General features: G+C 35.2%; 1 pseudogene; it reads right to left on the bottom strand.

Annotated features, from left to right (window-relative positions):
• Positions 1-727: 727 nt before the first annotated feature.
• On the bottom strand, positions 728-11,789 carry LOC125841792 (peroxisomal fatty acid beta-oxidation multifunctional protein-like; annotated as a pseudogene).
• Positions 11,790-19,318: the final 7,529 nt, after the last annotated feature.

Below are 19,318 nucleotides of genomic sequence, written 5' to 3'. Positions count from 1 at the left end.
TTCGGGTATAGATTGGGGGGACTTTAGACCATTTTCTCTAGAATTGACTAAAACGAAAAATAAGTTATATAAATTGGGAATAGTTTTATGTATTAATAAGCTTTAAAAAATATCTTGTGCACTTTTATCTTCTTCTTTTTAATTTTTGGAGAAAAAATAAAGGAAAAACGTAAAAAATTATAAGCTAATAACCAAAAACAATCCAAAGGAAACTATTGCCATGAAATCCTTAAAATGACTATTTGTTGGAGTGTACATCTCAAAAGGTCACTTATGTATATGATTTAAGAAATTATTTAGCAAAGTTATTAAATTTAATTTTGTATCAATAAAGTCACTCAACTTTTGACTATTTTAGTAAAAAAACACTCAAGAAAAAAGAAAAAAAAATGAAATAGATTTCTTTTTTTAAAAAAGAAATTGTGAAATCACACGTGTGCCATCTATCAAGAATTTAATTCTCTATATCACGTTAAAACTTCGAATATAACTGAAAGAGATACTTATACCTTTTCTCAAAAAGAAATATTAATCGACAATCTAATAAAAGAATACAAAACACCTAAAAATTTACTTTAAATACACATTTTATTCTGATTTCCCAAAATTATCAATAATCTTTATCATTCCAAATTGAATACCTTTAGAAATGTGAGACTCATTACATCAATTTCTTCTAATTAGATTCATCAGCAAAGTATTAACCATAGTTATATAAATTAGACAACCTAGATTATTGAATATGTATAATGAAACATATCCAAATAGGGCTAGATAGATGGTAAGAATTCATATAGTCAGCCCCAACAACATTGATAACGTTGAAACACATATTATATAATCGTCTTCGAATATTTAAAGCTATAGTTCCGCCAATGGTATGCCTTTGGTGGCCCTTTCTTGCAAGAATTGTGATGGCTTGAAGATATTACCATATGCTTCTGACCAATATTTCAGTCTTGCATATATGTACTCTGCTCCAATTGAATCTGCCCAATACATAATACCTCCCCTGCAAACACAAAGTTTAGAAGCTAATAAGTTAACTAAATGTCAAATGTAAATGGGAAATAAACAACTTTGATATTAGATATAAGATATAGGTGTCGTCCTAGGTCCTCGATGCTGCATGAGTCTTAAGTCGCGCTCAAAACTCCTATAACATAATTAAGTCCTTCTTACTTATCCATTGCGCATCACATCACCCTATCCATTGATGAAGAAGTGAAAATGACTTCTTCTTTTTCCACATGCAACTTATGGATCATTCAAACTACTATATAAAGATTCCTTTTGAGCAAACTGAAAATCTTATGAGAATATTTTGTAAGTTATTGCAATTGTTAGACGATAGTCTAAGGTTGAACAATATACAAGCAAACATTTGACCCGAGTCTACAATCTTAAGAATTGATGAAGAGCTCTTATAGTCATATACCTCTCTGAAGGGAACTTCATCCCATGGACAGAAGCAACATCAAGGTCTGATGCTCTCACAACAACTCTTTCCTCGATTACTCGGCACGCCTCATTGACCACAGGGAAAAACAACATTTCCACAATTTCTTGGTCCATCACAGATATTGGCTGTCGAATTGCAATACAGCAAACATGTTAGAGTACTCAGTGAAGTTTTACATAGATAATGATTACGACGAAAAAGGATCACAAAAAGATATAGACACATTTTTTACCTCTCCCCCCGGCATAATGCTTGCAAGTCTCCTTGACTCTTCAACTATTTGCAACACAGAGAGATCTGGTTCAGGGATCTTTCCCTTGTTATATAAGTAGTAGCCTCGTCCGTTTTTCTTGCCTGCATTTCTAAAATTAGTTTCCTAAAGCAAGCCCTTGCTAAGAATATTATGAAATAAGTAGTAATTTGAATGCGAGTAATAATATATCATCCATGCCTGTACGACCATTTGCCATCATAAGTTGAACTAATGGACACAGGAAAGTGCGATCTGGAAATGCTGCAGCGAACTCCTTGACTACTGCCAGAAATATACTATATCCAGACAAGTCGAAAAGCCTGCAATATTAAAATGAGTATTTATCGGAAAGACACTATAGCAGCCAAATTACAGTGTCTCATTTTACCATCCATTTCTACTGTAACTGTTTGATACAGACTTTAAGCACTCACTCGAATCACATAATATCAAGAGATAGAATTGGGAGAGAAGATTTTACTGGAAAGGTCCAATTCGCATGCCAAATTCAGTGATAACTCGATCAACTCTGAAAACATCAACGCCTAAGTTTGCCAATATCTCAGCTCCTTGCATGTATGGGAAAAATGTCCGGTTGACAGCAAAACCGGTGCAGTTTTTCACCACTACAGGAACTTTTTGGATGATCTTAGCAAATTTTAGAACGTCGAGTATTACTTGTTTAGAGGTGTTTTCCGTCTGTACAATTTCCAAGAGTGGCATCACATGAGCAGGGCTGCAGAAGTAGACAAGTCAGAAAATTCAGTACAACACAAGGAAATCTGACAGCTAAATTGAAGTAGGTTATATACCTGAATAAATGTGTGCCAACAATGCGATCTTGTGATTTTGTCCTTGCTCCAATCATATTAAGATCAATGGTGGATGTATTTGACACGAATATGCAATGAGGAGGACAGATCTTCTCAATTTCTTCAAAAATTGATTGCTTCAACAATACTTCCTCATTTACCACCTGAGAGAGAATAGGAGATGAAGGTTTCCACAATTGTAAAAGTTATAGCTGATTTTAGACTAATCAAGGCCATTGAACATAAAAATGCATTGATGCAAAGTTAAACAAAGAGTAGTATGGATCCGATGAGTAACCTCGATGACCATGTCTACATCTGTGAATTCTTCATAGTCCACAACACCTTTGAGGAGGGAAAAAGCTTTCTTCATTTTCTCCTCTAACAACTCTCCTCTTTTCACCAGGCTTTGGAGATTTACTGTGGCACAAATTATATGCATCAGCAACAGTTTAATGCTATATTATGGAAGAAATGCAATATTTTATATTAGTCTGTTCTTCCTCTTAGGAAATGTAACATGTTACGTTCTGTCTCAAGACTATGCATAGATATCACAGCTCGTAATTCTCATATACAAAGAAGAAACAGAGGAGAGCAATAAAATCCCCTAAGATGCTTCAGGATAAATGAACAAACACAACAACCGAAAATGAATTCTCAGCTCGACTAAAGTAATGGAGGTTTTTCAAGTCCTGATTGAAGCATCCAAAGCCTGATCGACATTGTCTATTAGATATTTGTGCTTTGTATGCCCTTCTTCTCTTGTGAATGAACTCCTAAACATATTTAGTGCTGATTCATTTTCATTGTTTTCTAAGTCCTTACATTTTTGCACTTCAAGTTATTAACAGAAAAGCTTCACTTTGCCACCAAAAAGTGTAAATTACTACAACTTATATCTGTGTAATATGAAAAAGACATTCCGAAAGTGGGAAAGGTACCTTCTATTGATTTAAGTGACTTTTGCAGATAGTCGAAGTTGATTTCTTTGAGAATGACTTGTATAGAACTGAGTATAAGAGCTGTGGCAATACCAGAGCCCATTAAACCACCACCAATAACAGCAACCTTCTCTATTTTCCGGTGCTTAAGCTTACAGTCGGTAATGCCTGGTACCTGTACATAGTAGAAGTTCCAATTGCATCAAAGGATGACCGGCAACACAACATTTGAAAGTAGTTCTTAAAAGGGAATGGCTTACAAAAAACTAATAACATTAAGATTCTACCTTTGATGTTGCACGTTCAGCAAAATAAGCATGCAGCAGAGCTTTAGCAGATTTTGAGAGTACTAGTTCTCTGAAAACCTTGTCTTCCTACAAATAGAAATTAGCAGAAACTCATTAACTCGAGAACTAACAAACTAAACCATACCGGAAAATCTCAAAACAAATATCCGAAAGACAATCAAACTAACCACAAAGAAAATAGTAGAAATAGAAAAAATAAGGACTCATTTAGCCGACCTAAGTGAAACTATAAAAAGCTATCCTGTAAAAGACAGCTAGGAAACAAATTTATATCAACAAGTAGACAACATACCCCCCTTCCGTCCCATTTCTACTTCCCTTGCTCGACTAGAACTTAGATTGTGAATGTATAATAAATGAATTTGCACTTATTAGTGGAAACTTCCACTCATTTTATAACGGTGTAATTGGTTCCATACTAAGTAGAGGATGATAAAAATGACTAAGCACATAAACTTGAACTTTCATATTTCTTGCTACAAGTTTTTGCATGCTAAGAAAGAACTTTATGTTGTGTGTTTTAAGCCTCACCTTTAAAACTCCAGCATAGCCTCCAGAAATGATACCTTCTTCTATCACATCAAGGCACGCTTTATAATGGGGAGAAGTCTTCAAAACCTGTTGTCTTTTAACTTCCAAGATAGCAGATGACTCATGTATAGGTTCAATTTTATCTGTCCTTTGAAGTGTATGAGTACGGGCTATCCGCCCTTCTGCAATATCTAATGCCCAGAGACAAGAAACTGTTAAGAGGTCTTCATGAGAAGATACCACATCATCGATAATGCCCAACTCCTTCCCTTCTTCTGAGGTAATGATCTTGGATGACTGTCACATTATAATAACTAGTGTTTAGTACAAAGATAGGTGAAAAGGAAAAAGGACAAACTCCCAATATTAGACAACCTATTAACTCCAACTAACAAGTTAATCAATGGAATGTAATCTGGCTTACCATTAACATCTCAATAGCCTTTGATGTCCCAACAAGCCGTGGAAGACGCTGAGTGCCTTCAACCATATGTGTGACTTTATCAACAATAGCAATAATATATCAACAAGCTACACTAATATATAATAAAACAAGACATGTTTACCTCCACAACCAGGAATAAGTCCAAGCTTCAGTTCAGGTAGACCAAGTTCAGCCCTCGACGTTGCTATTCTAGCACTACACCCCTAAACAAAAAGAACAATAATAAACATATCAGGTTAAATACTAAAAGCTACAAAGGTGTAAAACCATGAAACTCAACTTGAGGCAAAAATAACAAACCATAGCCAATTCCAAACCTCCACCAAGGGCAAATCCTTGAATAGCAGCAACAGAAGGCTTCTTACCATCTACATTACAATAACCAAAATCAGGACAAATAAAGTTATATATTGAGAATAAATGAAATCAATGTATATTGTGTTAAATACTTTCAATTGTGTCAATCACAAGTTCAACCGATGCATCCGGTAGAAATGAAGTGTCCCCTGTGACATATCAAGAAAAGGATTTTGTCATTTTACAATATAAATTACTACAACAAAGTCTTTTGAGTTATGTTCGAACTGACCCGAACTCCACAGTTATACATAAAAATAAAAATAGAAGGTGTTGAGTTATGATTATACCATTCTTTTGAACTTTCTGAATGATGTTGATGTCAAGCCCACCACAAAATTTGTCATCTCCTACAATGTTGAAAGACTCCAAGAAATTTCTAAATCATAAAAACTACTACTACTAAAATATTTTTTAATATGGACTAAATAAAAATTAAATTATTTTCAATTATGTAATGTTTATTGGGTTGATCTGAGGAAATACACGCTTTGCACTTTCGTGTCCGAATTAAAGTACTTCCCAAGTGTTAGAGCTTTGGTCATATTTCATTGTAGAATATTGAAAAAAAAATAGTTATTTTAAAAAGAAAATTAAAAAATCAAAATTATATTTGATCATGAATATAAATTAGAATTTTTTTTCATTTTTGTGAGTAATAGAGAGCGGGAAAAAAATGAAAACCATTTTTTGGTGTTTTTTGAATTTCAAAAAAAAATTATGACCAAATGTATTTTTCAGAGTTCAACTTTAAAAGAAAAGTTGCAAAATTCCATGGCAAAATGCCGTTATTTTTGCGAGAAGAGTCTAGTTTAAACCAGTAGTATTATACGTGAATCAAATAATCAAATTGTGTATAATAATCAAATATGAGATGAAATCTTTAAATAAGAAAAAAAGGTATATACATGCACATTAGTATAGTATTAATAAATTACCAGTTAAAACTATAGCTTTGACATCGTTTCGTTCCACAGCTTCTTCATATTGCTCTTTTAAACCACCTATCACTGTTCCCCAAAGACACAAAAAATTAATACTTCTATATAGCAATGAATATTAGCAATTAAATTCAAAACTAAAGTTTGGCAATCGTTTTTTATTTACTATATATTCTTAACATTAAAGAAGTAGTTCTTTTTAATACTGCTAAAACGACGTTAAAATGAGACGGAGACGGAGGGAGTATGCATGAGTTATAATAAAACTTTTAATCACACTGTTGTGATATAAAGTAGGTGACATTAAGGGTTGATATTAGTTAGCAACAGAAAGGGTAGATTAGTCTTTCTCTGTAAAAGTTGTTATAACTACCTTCTGGAAGTTAGTTCCAGAAATATATAAGTAGCTACTTCCTCATCATGTACGCTTAACATTTTTCATACAAAAAATAAAAAGTTCCTCTCTTCTCTTCTCTTCTAAATCTCTCTCATTCATGGTGTTGATTGAGCTTCTTTAGTTACGTTCATGGTATCAGAGCTTCATGCTTCAGTCTGATTAAGATCCGAAGCTGGTAGTTGCCAAAGGATCAAAGAATCAATTGATTGATTCATAGAGTTGTATCAAAATTGGATACAGATCGTAGCTTGAGATAAGGCCGGATTCTGTATCTTGTGGTAACTGTTGGTTAATTGTTTTCGCGAGAAGAAGCTCAAGTAGATCATTAATGGCACCTGGAAGTAGCTCCGTTGATTTACCTCAGAATGAATCTGCACCACTTGTTCCTCAAACTAGCAGCTCTGTGCAAGGTCAAGGTATTGACTACAATCATCCCTTGTTTCTTAATCCTACTGATGTTAGTGGTATTAGTTTGATTTCGTTTCAACTACTTGAGATAAAAAATTATATGTTATGGAGTAGATCTATTCGACTAGCATTGTTAGGAAGGAATAAGCTTGGGTTAATTGATGGAACTGTTAAGAAAGAGATGTATAGTGTAGAATTGTGGGGACATTGGGAAAGAGTGAATGCAATTGTGTTGTCTTGGTTACTAAACTCTGTATCTAAAGGGTTATTGAGTGGACTTGCTTTTGCCTCTAGTGCATTTAATGTTTGGACTGATTTAAGAGAGATGTATGATCGAGTAGATGGTTCTAGAATCTATAGCTTGCACAAAGATATTGCATCTATGCAACAAGGTACTGCATCTATCTCTGAGTATTACACACGACTCAAAACTCAATGGGATGAGTTTGAGATATTAGTACCAACTCATTGTTGGAACTGTGAGGTTTCAAAGGGATTTGTAACTCATATGAACAGACAGAAGGTTTATCAGTTTCTGATGGGACTTAATGAATCGTATCAGCAAGCTAGAAGTCAAATTCTCATGCTAGATCCATTACCAACAATTAATCATGTGTACTCTATGATAGTTGGGGACAAATGTCAAAAGGTTGTGGTGAATTGTACTACTATCTTGGGAATGACTTTTATTGGCTCAGATCCATCTGTTGCTATGTACTTAAAAGCTGGTAGCAGTTCAGGTGTTAGTAATAGCTCAGGTGTGAATTAGAAGTTTAAGAGGAATTCAATACTAATATGTGATTTCTGCAAATGCAAAGGTCACAACAAAGAGTATTGCTACAAAGTGATAGGTTTTCCTCCTGATCTTAAGTAAAAAAGAAAGGTGCAAGAGGGATCAATTTCCCCAACTAGCAATCACTCCAATCAGTATCCATCAGCTCAGGCCAACTTTACATATGGTCTCAACACCAACATTCCCCTATCAGGCTGGGGAATTTTATCTAATCCACAGCAACATTCTTCTGAGGGATCTAATGTCAACCTCAAAATTAGTAAAACTAAGAAAGAGGTTCAACAGATATGTAGGGATGTACTTTTACAAAGGATCAGTATGATCATATTTTGAATATGGTTCAACAGAAGTCAGATGCACCTACTATTTCTACTTGCAATACTGCTAGTACTACAGGTAAGGACTCTTTTATTGTTGATCATAGTCGAGTATGGATTATTGATACAGGTGCAACAAATCATATGGTCTCTAACTTAGATATGATGGTGAAAGGTTCAGTGTCAAAGCTTCCAGAATTGAAACCTGTGTATCTTCCAAATGGTACTACCACTCAAGTTTCTCATGTTGGTTCATGTGTCCTATCAGCCAGAAGTATCATCAGTAATGCATTACATGTTCCAGACTTCAAATATAATCTATTATCAGTCAGTCAGATCACAAAGGAGTTAGGTTGTTCTGTCACTTTCTTTCCTAATTTTTGTGTTTTCTAGGAACTCTACAGTGGAAAGGTGAAGGAAGTTGGTAAAGAAGAGGGTGGTTTATACTTACTAAAGCTGCACTTAACAAATAAAAATGCAAGTACCAGTAGTGAGAAGGAATGTGCATTTGTTGTCAACAATACAAAACCAGTAGACATGGAGTTATGGGATCAAAGATTAGGGCATGTATCTTTTGCAGTTCTTGCAAGGATGTTTGCTGTGAATTAACAAAATCTATGTACTTTGTCTAAGTGCTCTATATGTCCTTATGCCAAACAAACAAGACTAGCATTTCCTATGAGTAGTATTAAAATTATAGCCTGCTTTAATTTGATACATGTTGATGTTTGGGGTCTCTATGTTGTACCTACAGTTGATGGTAGTAAGTATTTTCTTACCATTGTTAATGAATTTTCTAGAATGGCTTGGTTATTTTTGCTCAAACATAAATTAGCTGTTTTTGTTTCTATTAAAGAGTTTCTTGTCTATGTTAAAACTTAATTTGGGAAGGCAGTCAAAATATTGAGGTCTGATAATGGTACTGAGTTTGTGAACTCTGTCTGTGTTAATATGTTCAAAGATATGGGTATTATACATCAAAGATCATGTCCTTATACCCCTCAGCAAAATGGTGTTGCTGAAAGGAAACATAGGCATTTACTTGAGGTCACAAGAGCACTCAAGTTTCAGGCTAGTATACCAGTGAGTTATTGGGGTCAATGTGTGTTAGCTACTACATACCTCATTAACAGGTTACCTAGTAGTGTGCCTGGTTTTGAGACACCTTATGAAAGGCTATATGGTAGAAAACCAGTATTGACTCATCTCAAAACCATTGGATACTTGTGCCTAAACAACTGACTGAGCATGACAAGCTACTACCAAGATCCAAGTCTGTTGTTCTTATGGGATATTCAGAAATTCAAAAAGGATATATATATTACTTGATCTAAGTAACATGTCCTTTTTTATTAGTAGGGATGTACTGTTTAGAGAGGATCAATTTCCTTTTGCTCAGATGTCTAGTCCAATTGAGAAGGTGTTTCCAGACTCCATGCCTGATTCTGTAGTTCTGCATCCTAGACTAGATCACATGATGTCTCCCTATGTTCCTGCTACTAATTATCCTTATGATGATCAACAACAGGAGTCTGAGTTGCCTTAAGTCATGCCATACCTGTTCCTGAAGTAGATACTGGTGTTGTAGCATCAGATTATGTTGATGAAAATTCTAGACTGTCTGCTGTTAGAAGATCTTCTAGGCCTAAACAATCTCCATTATGGATGAAGGATTTTGTTTCATGTACTCTCAATAAACTTGTTCCCTACCCTATGTGCAACTATATGAGTTATGATCATCTCTTCTCTCCTTATTAAGCTTACATTGCTGCAACTTCTATCATAAGGGAACCTGATACCTACTTTGAGCTTGTTACAAATAAAACGTTGGTGGATGCTATGCAATCTGAAATTCAGGCCCTTGAAAGTAATAACACTTGGGTGATCACTGATCTACCACAAGGGAAGAGACCTATAGGTTGTAGATGGATCTATAAAGTGAAGTATAAATCCACAGGAGAAGTGGAAAGATTCAAAGCTAGGCTGGTTGCTAAGGGGTATAGTCAGTAGGAAGGAATAGACTACAAGGAAACTTTTTCTCCTGTTGTGAAGATGGTTACTGTTAGAACCATTGTTTCTCTTCCTGCTTCAACGCATTGACATATTCATTAGATGGATGTGTTTAATGCCTTCCTACATGGTGAGCTAGATTATGAGATCTATATGCAGTTGCCACAGGGCTTTGTCAGTCAAAGGGAGAAGGTATGTAGGCTGACCAAATCCCTCTATGGTCTCAAACAAGCACCTAGGCAGTGGAACCATAAGTTGACTGAAGCACTTCTCAAACTAAAGTTTCAGCAGAGTCAACATGACCATTCATTGTTTATTAACAAAACAGAAGGTGGGATCATTATAGTACTTGTGTATGTGGATGATATGTTGATCACTGGTAGCAGTCTAAAACTAATAGAAGATACAAAAGGAGCATTACAACAAGCTTTCAAGATGAAGGATCTAGGTGAATTAAAGTATTTCTTAGGAATTGAATTCACTAGATCAACTAATGGTATATTGATGCACCAAAGAAAGTATGCTCTTGAACTGATATCTGAAGTTGGCATGACAGTAGCCAAACCTGCAGACACACCTATTGACATCAATGTTAAATTGACATCAAAGTTGTATGATGAGCATATAAAGAAGGAACAACAGAGACAGAGGATCCACTTGTGGATCAAACAATGTATCAAAGACTAATTGGCAAGTTATTGTATCTAAATATGACCAGACTAGACATAACATTTAGCACACAAACTCTTAGTCAATTCCTACATCATCCAAAGAAGTCACATCTTGATGTTGCACTAAGAGTGATCAAATATATCAAGAGACAACCTGGACAAGGTTTATTGTTATCCAGCAGTTCAGATGGTTTGGTGACAACATTTTGTGATGCTGATTGGGCTTCTTGTGTGTTGACCAGAAAGTCTATAACAGGATACATGGTGAAGGTTGGTCAGTCATTAGTTTCTTGGAAGGCAAATAAGCAAACGATAGTGTCAAAGAGTTCAACTGAAGCTGAATATATGAGCATTGCCTCCACTGTTTCAGAATTAGTGTGGTTGCTTGGTTTGCTGAAAGAAGTAGGAGCTGAAGTTAAACTACCAGTGCAGGTGTATAGTGACAGCAAAGCAGCCATTCAAATTGCTGCAAATCCAGTGTATCACAAAAGGACAAAGCATATTGAGATCGATTGTCATTTTATAAGGGCAAAATTACAACAAGGACTAATCACTGTGAGCTATATTTCCACAAGTGACCAGCCTGCAGATGTGTTGACAGAAGGATTATCTAGACTTCAACATGAACACCTACTATCCAAACTAGGAGTGTTAGATATCTTTGCACCACCTAGTTTGAAGGGGAGTATTGTGATATAAAGTAGGTGACATTAAGGGTTGATATTAGTTAGCAACAGAAAGGGTAGATTAGTCTTTTTCTGTAAAAGTTGTTATTACTACCTTCTGGAAGTTAGTTACAGAAATATATAAGTAGCTACTTCCTCATCATGTACGCTTAACATTTTTCTTACAAAAAATAAAAAAGTTCCTCTCTTCTCTTCTCTTCTAAATCTCTCATTCAGCTTCTTTAGTTAGGTTCACACATATATGCAAGCATCGTTATTTTTCTTCACCAAATAACTTTGGATGAATAATTTTAATTGCAAATAATGTGAAAATTAATTATAGTACTAGTGCGCGCGCGCATATATATATATATATATATAATTAATTAATTACCTGAAAGTGTCAATGCATTAACAGGAGGATTGCAAATTCTGATAATTGCATTCCAATTTCCATGCTCACTAATTGGGCCATTATATTTCTGCAAATTCTGAAACTCAAATATATGAATTTGTGCTTTCCACCTTTTCATTAGATTCAGTAGTTTTCAAGTGGATTTGGTACTTGATGGTGGTTTTGAGTCATGTCTTCGGTTGAGACCGAGGACGAGGGAGAATAGTGGTAAGTGGGGTACGGGTTCCCATAAATTGAGGGTAGGATCTTGGAACATAGGTTCGCTAACGGGGAAGTCCTTAGAGTTAGTGAAAATTCTCAACAAGAGAAAGATTAATATAGCTTGTGTCCAAGAGACTAGGTGGGTAGGTTCCAAGGCTCGGGATGTCGACGGGTTTAAGTTGTGGTACTCAGGAGGCTCTAGGGATAGAAATGGAGTGGGTATTTTAGTAGACGGGGATTTGAGGGAGCAAGTGGTGGAGGTTAGGAGGATCAGTGATAGGTTGATGTTGATTAAGCTAGTCATTGGAGGAGGTACTTTGAGTGTTATTAGTGCTTACGCACCTCAAGTGGGATTGGGAGAGGAGGCCAAGAAGCTCTTTTATGAGGATTTGGATGAGGTAGTTAGAGGTATACCGATAACCGAGAAAATTGTCATTGGTGGAGATTTTAATGGCCATATCGGGGCAATTTCTAATGGCTTCGATGATGTTCATGGAGGCTTTGGTTTTGGGGAGAGAAATGGGGGTGGAACTGCGCTTCTGGATTTTGCTAAGGCTTTTGAGTTGGTGATTGCTAACTCATGCTTTCCGAAGAAGGAGAACCACATGGTTACCTTTCGTAACTCGGTAGCTAAGACCCAGATAGACTACCTACTCCTTAGGAAGGGTGATAGAGGCCTCGTTAAGGACTGCAAGGTTATCCCAAGTGAAAATGTTACTACCCAACACAAGCTGTTGGTGATGGACCTGGAAATTAAGAGGGACAAGAGGAAGAAGAGTGTATATGATCGACCGAGGATTAAATGGGGTGGCTTGACTCCTGACCTTTCCCGGGAGATGGGCGAGAAGTTGAGTGGAATGGGGGCTTGGAGTGATAGCGGGGATGCGGACACCATGTGGAACAAAGCAGCTAGTTGCATTAGGGAAGTTGCTTCAAAGGTGTTGGGGGTATCAAGGGGTAAATTTGGAGGTCGTAAAGGAGATTGGTGGTGGAATGGGGAAGTCCAAGGCAAAGTGGAAGCGAAGAAGGCTGCATACACAAAGTTGGTGGAGTGTATAGACGAGGAAGAGAAGCGGTCGCTTAAGAAAGTCTATAAGACAGCGAAGACAGAAGCTAAGTTAGCAGTTACGAAGGCTAAGACGGCAGCTTTCGAGCGCTTGTATGTCGAGCTGGGGGACAAAGGTGGGGATAAGAAATTGTATAGGCTCGCAAAAGCAAGAGAGAGAAAGGCGCGCGACTTGGACCAAGTAAAGTGTATCAAGGATGAGGAAGGCAAAGTATTGGTGGATGAGACCTCCATTAAGCAGAGATGGCGAAGATACTTTCACAAACTTCTAAATGAAGAAGGGGGCGGAGAAATTGTGTTGGGTGATTTGGCACACTCGGAAAGACTTCGAGACTTTGGGTACTGCAGGTGTTTTAGGAGCGAGGAGGTTTTACGTGCTATTAGAAGGATGAGCAGGGGAAGAGCGACCGGACCCGATGAGATTCCGGTGGATTTTTGGAAGAGCACGGACAAGGCAGGTATAGAGTGGTTGACTGGGTTGTTTAATGTTATTTTTAGGACAGCAAAGATGCCTGATGAATGGAGGTGGAGTACAATGGTTCCGTTATATAAAAACAAGGGTGATATCCAGAACTGTAACAACTACAGGGGTATCAAATTGCTAAGCCATACTATGAAGATTTGGGAGAGAGTGGTGGAGATGAGGGTGAGAAGAGGGGTGTCCATTTCTGAGAACCAGTTTGGATTCATGCCAGGACGGTCGACGACCGAAGCCATTCATCTTATGCGAAGACTGGTAGAAAAATATAGAGAAAGGAAGAGAGACCTACATATGGTGTTCATTGACCTTGAAAAGGCCTATGACAAAGTACCGAGGAATGTCCTCTGGAGGTGCTTGGAGGCTAAAGGTGTCCCGATGATTTTTATTAGGGCGATAAAGGACATGTACGGTGGAGCCAAGACTCGGGTTAGAACGGTTGGAGGTGACTCGGAACATTTCCCAGTTGAGATGGGGTTGCACCAAGGATCAGTCCTTAGCCCCTTTCTATTTGCTTTGGTGATGGATGAGTTGACGCGGTCTATTCAGGAGGAAGTCCCATGGTGTATGTTATTTGCGGATGACATAGTACTGATTGATGAGACGCGGGACAGAGTTAATGCGAGGTTGGAGGTGTGGAGACAAACGCTTGAGTCCAAGGGGTTTAAGTTGAGTAGGACCAAAACAGAATATTTAGGGTGCATATTCAGTGATGCGTTGGATGAGGCAGATGTAGAAGTGAGACTTGCCACACAGAGCATCCCCAAGAAAGAAAGTTTTAAGTATCTTGGGTCTGTAATTCAAGGAAGTGGTGACATCGATGATGATGTCACACATCGCATTGGGGTTGCTTGGATGAAATGGAGGCTTGCCTCTGGAGTCTTGTGTGACAAGAAAATTCCACCTAGACTTAAAGGTAAGTTCTACAGAGTGGTAGTTAGACCAGCCTTGTTGTATGGAGCGGAGTGTTGGCCAGTCAAGAACTCTCATGTTCAGAAAATGCAGGTTGCGGAGATGAGGATGTTGAGATGGATGTGTGGACATACTAGGAGTGATAGGATAAGGAATGAAGTTATCCGGGAGAAGGTGGGAGTGGCCTCTGTGGTGGACAAGTTGAGGGAAGCGAGACTGAGATGGTTTGGTCATGTGAAGAGACGGGGCGCAGACGCCCCAGTGAGGAGGTGTGAGGGGCTGGTTGTAGAGGGTATGCGGAGGGGTAGAGGTAGGCCTAAGAAGTATTGGGGAGAGGTGATTAGACAGGACTTGGCTCAGCTTCACATTACCGAAGACATGGCTCTAGATAGGAAGGAGTGGAGGTCTCGTATTAAGGTTGAAGGTTAGTAGGACTAGCGTGTTGTCTCTCCTTGCTAGGGTAGGCGTGTGTAGTAGTCCTAGTCTTGCACTTGCAGTTCTTGTATGTGATATCGATAGCCTTTTGTTGTTTATTGCGTTTCACTTCTCTCATTGATTATTGATGTCATTGTCTTTTTGTTGATTGTATATTATCTTTCGTATTTGATGGTATGTATTTACACTGTCTTCCTCGCCTTTTACTTGGATTTGATGTACCTGAGCTGAGGGTCTTCCGGAAACAGCCTCTCTACCTCGCACGAGGTAGTGGCAAGGTCTGCGTACACTCTACCCTCCCCAGACCCCACCTAGTGGGATTTCACTGGGTATGTTGTTGTTGTTGTGCTTTCCACCTTTTAATTAAAATTACTTTATTATAATTCCAAATAAAAAGACTAACTAATTACTCCATCACATAATTAGTAATTTATAGCTACAGCTAGCTAGCCTTTATTTTGCTAGAAAAGTAAATGGATAAAATTGGTTGTTGATTTCCAACTATTAGTAAAAAATAATAACTTATCTTTCCAATTAAAAAGTACAAACAAATCACCACAGAATTTACAGCTACAGATTTAGTTTGCTTGAAAAGTATAAATTGCTAAATTGAATATACGTGGCATACACTACACCAAAAATAATCTTTAACGATAATAATTTAATCACTGTTAATTCTTTTCAGAGGCAATTATTAGAAACAATTACATTTTAACATTTTTATAAATGATGTTAAAGCCTATAGCGACATCAAATCTAATAATGATTAATTAATATCGGAGATTTTACACTCTTAAGTTGATTTTGTTGTGATGTTACTTGCTTTTCATAGTACTATTAAGGATATTGATTGCGACATAGTTTTTATTTTATCCCTCTTCAAGAGCTTTTTATTTTATCCCCCTCCAAAAGCTGTCATCTTTCTGTTTATTGGTGACTTGAATCCATATAGAGGTGATTATTTTACCATTTAAATAATCTCATCTTGTCTATCGTGATATAAAATTTAAAATTATATCCATCCCGTATTTAATTATAAGTATTAAATAATATTATTTTTAAAAAGTCTTACCTAATTCACTACAATAGAAATAACTTTTAGCGGCAATAAATATGTATATTAACAAAGAATGCTAAAGTATTTAACGACATTAGTTAATTGTCATTACATTCAGTGTCGCTACAAACTTTACTGACATTTACGAAGAATGCTAAAATATAATTGTCGCTAGTAATTACATCTAAAAAGAACATATTTGATGGTAATTTAGTTATTATCATTAATTAATTACTATTAAAAATCATTTTGAGTGTAGTAATTAAACCCAAAATAAATATAGAGACAAAGAATGAAAGAATGGAGTGAGATATATATTAGAACCATGCAGATTTCTGGTAAAAGCAGAATAATTCTTTCATACTAATGCCTAGCTTGAAAAATAAGCTATAGAATTTGGTGATTTTACTAACATATATAATTTATTTTGTAGAAGACAATTAAGTGGTTAACTTAGGTCAATAGATATTATATGACGTATACACTAATTAAGATAAGATGAAGGTATAAGTGAGAAAATAATTTTAAAAAATGAAATAGGACAAAGGGACTGCACCTGTTTAATTATGGCCTTCAATCAATATATAAAGGTGCTCAATCACAAAATTATATTGCATCACATGCTTATATTTATAGAAAAAGTTCCCTTCTACGTGTCTGCATTAATTTACACACAAAAAAAAAAACAATCACTCCCTAAGGCGACTCTTTGTGGTCTAAAGTCAAGATTAAATAAAAGCTTTAATTTTTTTGTTTAAAAAAAATATGAAGTTTATTATAGCCATAAATTTATATATTTAGAATTATACTAATAACTTTACATCTTAAAAGTTTAAAAGAGTAGACCACCAATTTTTTTTTAAAAAAGGTTGCTCCTTTCGTCTCTATTTATGTGGCACTTTTCTGATTTCGAGATTAAACAAGTCTATCTTTGACCGTAAAGTTTTCATATATTTTTTAAATATTTTAAATTTTAAATTATTGTGATTTATAGTACTTTTAAATTTAAAAATTTCATTCGCAAATTTCCGATCAACTTAAACCGTTTGACTCCAAAAAAATGAAAGATATCATATAAATTACGACAAAAAGAGTAATTTTTTTCAAAAATGTAAACTTTCCCATTCATCTTTTACTTTAGATTACTAACGTGCTTAAGCCGCTCTAGAGTGAGTCGACAAGGTCGTCTTAACCCCTAGGACACTAAAGCCATCGCTTGGGGGTCCCCATTTTTTTAAAAAACAATTACTTATAATATATGCCATTGTTTTTTAAAAAAATTATATGTACAATGAATGCTATGATTTATACTAAGGAAATTGCATATGTGATGAATATAAATCTAAATTTCGTAAGAAACAATTTGATGGAAATATTGATAACGAAATCACAAAGTCCCTTAAAGAATCTTTTAGAGTTGATTGCTTTATATATATAGAGTAGATCAAACTATTTTTTCACTTCAAAATAGATTTGAACCAATTAAAACATATGAAAATATTTTTGATTTCTTATTTAGTGGTGATGAGAATTCAAAAAATTTATTGTCTTAACCTTGAACTTTCTTAACACATAATAGGCATTCTGATATTGATGATTTAGATTTATTTTTTGAATTAAAAGTGTTAAAAAAATAATATAAATAACAAATAGTGAGTCGACACCTATGTTGTTGAGTCGGCTGCGTGAGTCGACACCTATGTTGTTGAGTCGGCCGCGTGAGTCGACACCCTATAATGCATGAAAATATATTTGTCGACACCCTATAATGCATGAAAATATATTTGTGTTTGCGGCAAACTATTGTGCAATTGCAGCCACAACATATTGGATACAACCGTACACGCACGTGGCTGAAAACGAAACCTCAACAACTAGATAATCTCGGAGACAGTGCATTGATATCCATGTTAGCACGAGTCTAATATTACTATATTATTTTAATTTATGTAATATAAATAAAATTTGGATAATCAATTATTTTAATATGATTTTTAGATATTTAAAATTGTTAATTATTATGATATAAATAAGCCAAGAATCATGTTAAATAGTATATAATTTGAAATAAGTAATTAATGTTAAAGAGTAAAATATTTTCATATTCATACTCTATATATAATATTCATATTATGAGTAATTTAATTTTTTACAAATTCTTGATATATTAAAAGTGAAAAGTAAAAGCAATTTTTTTCCCCAATATAATAGACAAATAAAAGTAAGTGGTGAGGGTATTTGACAACGTTTTACCCTTATTTGTTATATCAATTGTGTGTTCTTTTTATTGACATAAAAAAGATGTAAAAATAGTTGTCCTTTTGGTTTCTTCATTAAATTGTTTGTCCATTTGAAATTTTTGATCTATTTTATTGTTCTTTTGGCTTCAGTTTCATAAAAAATATTATTAAAAAAAAATAAAATAAATTTTACAAAAGATATATTTTTGTTTTAAACAGACTAAATATGAATTACAATAAGGAACATTAGAATTGATTGACAAGATGAGAGGACCACTTACTCTCTTTTTTTATTGACAAGATACATATTTTTTTGGGATAATTATCTGAAAAATATCTCAACTTTGATCGGATTTGCTGTTGCGATACTAAACTTTCATGAGGCCCTATTACCTCCCTAGACTATTTAATACCGTATTTTAAACATATATATTTGCCCACGTGGACATAAAAAATAATGCAAAATTATAAATAGTAATGTGTCCACGTGGACACATATATACCTTTAAAATACACTATTAAATAGTCCAGGGGGTAAAAAATACGGTATTAAATAGTCTAGGGAGGTAATAGGTCCTTATGGAAGTTTAGTATCGCAACAACAAATTCGACTAAAGTTGGGATATTTTTCAAACTATTATCCCTATTTTTTTAAACAGATTAAAAACAAATTACAATAAGGAAAACTAGATTTGATTGACAAGATAAGAGGACAACTTACTCATTTTTTTTTGATGGACAAGATATATTTTTGTTTTAAACAGACTAAAAATGAACAGTAAAACTAAATGGAAGGATTGAATTGTGCAAATGACAACAATAACCTCTTGGCTCTAAAACTACCTAAATTTGCCTCCAAAAAAATAAAACCACCTTTGACTTTTCTTTTTTATTTACTTTCTTCTTTAATTTACTCATTTTATCTCTCTTTTTAGAAAATGTTTCTTAATTTTCTCATGTTTGATTAACTTAAATGTTTTTCAAATAAACTTATTTTCCTCAATTTTTTTTTTCTTGCCTTACTTTGTACACCGACCCTCCCCATTCAAAAAAATAAAATTTTCATCAGATCAGAGTATTCAAAGTACCCTAGTACCTATATATACAATTATTCTAGCAATACAACCCTTAAATGATATGCCCAAATCCAACCCAATAAACTTTTCAACTTCCCCCACCTATTTCGGAACCGTTTTGACC

Source organism: Solanum stenotomum, chromosome 10 (assembly GCF_019186545.1).
Source record: "Solanum stenotomum isolate F172 chromosome 10, ASM1918654v1, whole genome shotgun sequence".
Classification (NCBI taxonomy): domain Eukaryota; kingdom Viridiplantae; phylum Streptophyta; class Magnoliopsida; order Solanales; family Solanaceae; genus Solanum; species Solanum stenotomum.
Note: the sequence above shows the minus strand (reverse complement) of the source record. Positions and strands in the feature narration are given on the sequence as shown.